Raw genomic sequence first — 3,239 nt, forward strand, 5'->3', positions numbered from 1 at the left:
GATCCAAAGGACTAAAAGTAGAACTACCATTCAATCTAGCAATCCCAGTACTGAGTTTCGGTCCAAAGGACTAAAAGTAGAACTACCATTCAATCTAGCAATCCACTACTGAGTGTCGATCCAAAGGAAAATAAACCATATCAAAAAGATATCTGCACGCGTATGTTTACAGCAGCATTATTCACAATAGCAAAGATGTGGAGTGAACCTAAGCATCCATCAACAGAGGAGAGGATGAGACAATGTGGTGTGTATACATACACACACACACACACACACACACACACACACACACACACACACGGAGGTCATTATCTTAAGGGAAACAACTCAAAAGCCAAATACCACATGTTCTCACTCATATGTGTGGACTAGAGGAAGCGTCCACATGGTAGCCGAGAGTGCAATGATAGACACCGGAGCCTCGGAAGGGGGGGGCAGGAGGGAGGTGGAGGATTTAAACATGACTTAATGGCTTCTTTGTACACTATTTGGATGGCGGTTCCACTAACAGCCCAGTCTTCACCACTATGCAATATATGCATGTACCAACACCACAGCTGTACTCCATACATTTATACCATTTTAACAAAAAAAAAAAAAAAAAGATTGCCCGAGAGAAGTGTCCCCATCCAGGCCAGCAGCAGCCCACATCACTCCCACTCAGACCCCACTGGTGAGGACTCAGTGGCCTCACGTAGCTGAAAGGGGCCCTGGGCAATGCAGCCTCATTGTGTGCCCAGGAGAGGCTCTGAGCTCCGTGCCTGGCTGGGAGACTCCACCACCCGCTCTCATTATCTGTGAACCTTAATAGCCACTAGGCCTTTCAGAGGGAAGAGGCGTCACTTAGGCAGCAGGTAAGCAGCACAAAGGGGCTTGCTCTGGGCACTGAGCCCTCACCTGTGCCCTTCCCATCACAGGTCGTTGTGAGCCAGTCACAGAATCATTAGTGAGAGGTGGCCGGTTTCAAGTTCTCAGCGTTAAGAAGTAAGGACAGTGCCAAATCATAATTGGTCAAATTTGGTTTGCCACTATAGGTCCAGCCGTTAGATGAGGACAGTGCAAAATGGCAGAGCCCTTGGGAAAGTGCCTGAGCAGTTCTGATATGGGCAGGGGCACGGGCGTCTTCAGGGAGCCTCTAGAAAGCGCTACACTTGATGCTGTTAATATGTGTTTATTATATGCGCCCGGCCTCCATACTGTTTTCCATAGAGGTTGCACTAATTTACATCCTCACCAACAGTGTGTAAACACTGCTGTTACCTCGTTTCATACTCATCACCGCCCCCCTCCACGAATATGCCCACACTAGGACTGAGGAATCTCAGGTTAGGAAAGTCCCAGAATCCACAAAAGAACAAGACACAGTCTTTGCTTTCCAGGCCCCAACACTCCAGTGAAATGGCTGCAGCTGACACGTGTGAGCTGGGCACATAAATCATAAGCCCGAGTGCCAAGGCCCCCACACCAGCCGGCACGTTGGCTCCCAGGGTCCACATCCGTGATGGTCACCCGCTGCCTGACTGGTTTAATGAGCGCTAAGACAACAACCCATTCCTGCAGAATTCTGGTAACTTTGCAGTGGAGGCCTAAGCACCACGGTCAGCCTGTCCGGTCCACTCAGTCCCTTCACAGCTGAGACCCCTGTGGTTCTCTGACCAGCGTCCACCTAAGGCTCGCCTGGCAGAGGCACCTGCTTTGGAGGACTCCTAAGAGGGGTTTCATACCATGTCTGAAAACTGCACCCCAGGACACCTCTACCTCCTTACTATCACATTCAACCTCTGATGGTAAACCCCCAACTCTGAAGAGCAAATACAACCCGAATCTGCTTAGTTACTAGAAGTCGCTATCACAAAAAGAGAAAAAAACCCTCTACCAAAAGAAGAAACTCAGCACCCAATCTTAAATTTCCATACTGGCTCTTTTGCATTTCTCTGACACATGCCAGCTTAAACCCAGACACTCATATTTTGCAAACTAAAACTACTGAAAAGGTAACCTACCCGCCTTCTCCTAGGACAAGCCGACTGCTTTCCCTTGGGTCTGTACCCCATTTCTCCTCCTTTAGGATTCCTTTGGGCTTTGCATTCTCTTCCCAGGACCAAAAGAGTCCCCTATAAACCTACTATCCTTTCTTTTCTGTTTTTTATAAAGAGTGAAGGCAGAAGTGACTAAAGCAACGTGCTGACAGGAAGCCAGCACCCGATTTAAGGACAGTCTCTTGTAAGGGCCTGGCCCACCCATCATCCCTGACTCTGAACAGTGCTCTCAGTTCAGCAGTGCTGACAGTGAGATTAATCATCCCCCCGTCCAGCCGAGAAGCGGGGCTTGCCACATGGATGTGTCTCCAGCCACTTACTACACAGAGACTTACTCATCACAGGCGCTGAGGATCTTGAAAGGACGCACATTCCTGAGCAGTATTTGTTCCTATGCTAATTTGATTTTGGAAAAACCAGGCTTCCCCCCTGCAAGAAAGGCAAGTGAGAGAAAGAAGAGCAAGCTTTTGCCAAAATAAATGGGAGGAAGAATCCAATTCAACTTCTCCTCGTTTCACAGTTTAATCTCTGCTTTCCATTAGGGAGGTGAAGAGGGACTGCCCCTTCACCTGTTTGCCTCTGTGACTTCAGACAAATCCAGTTGACGACGACAAAGCACCTTCTTTGTCCTTATCATCAGTTAATTTAAAGGGTGCATGTTTACTAACAGCTTACTCTATTTGGTGCAAACACTCTTCACATTCTTTTCCTTCATCAAAAACAAAACCCCAGAACCTTCCAAAAACTCACATGGAAACTTCCCGTCTTAAGTTGGCCTGGATGGCAGCACCATAGCTACAGAAATCTTAGCCGCACAACCATGTCTTAGTCAGTTCATGAGCCTCCCTCTCTCTGTGAAATGTCAGGACCAGAAGCTCACATTTTGACTGGCTGGTCTCAACTTTTACAACTCCACACACTGCAAACACTGAAGTAGCAATGAGAGCTCCCTTTGACCCAAAGAAATTCCTTCCTCCAAGAATCAACCGAGAGGAAATCAACGTTTATGTTTCACACACAAAAACATTGACAATAAACTTAATTAGACTTGGTATCTTAAATACGCCAACAACTGCTGGTAACTTCACAAACAGAATGAACCAAGTTTCCTTTCCTTGAGTTATTACCTAGCTGTATCAGGAAACATTTGTTTCCACCAAAGCAATCACTTGCATGGAGTTTTAACATCAGTTGCAA

The 3,239-nt window shown here is 47.1% G+C and overlaps 1 long non-coding RNA gene across 1 annotated transcript in view; it reads right to left on the reverse strand.

Annotated features, from left to right (window-relative positions):
• Nucleotides 1–2,935, reverse strand: part of LOC105511372 — a 138,846-nt gene extending 135,911 nt beyond the window's left edge. The window contains exon 1 of the long non-coding RNA XR_001001713.1: nucleotides 2,793–2,935. This is a non-coding gene — a long non-coding RNA (uncharacterized LOC105511372). The remainder of the gene's footprint in view (nucleotides 1–2,792) is intronic.
• Nucleotides 2,936–3,239: the final 304 nt, after the last annotated feature.

This window comes from Colobus angolensis, unplaced genomic scaffold (assembly GCF_000951035.1).
Source record: "Colobus angolensis palliatus isolate OR3802 unplaced genomic scaffold, Cang.pa_1.0 Scaffold2, whole genome shotgun sequence".
In the NCBI taxonomy this organism is placed as follows: domain Eukaryota; kingdom Metazoa; phylum Chordata; class Mammalia; order Primates; family Cercopithecidae; genus Colobus; species Colobus angolensis.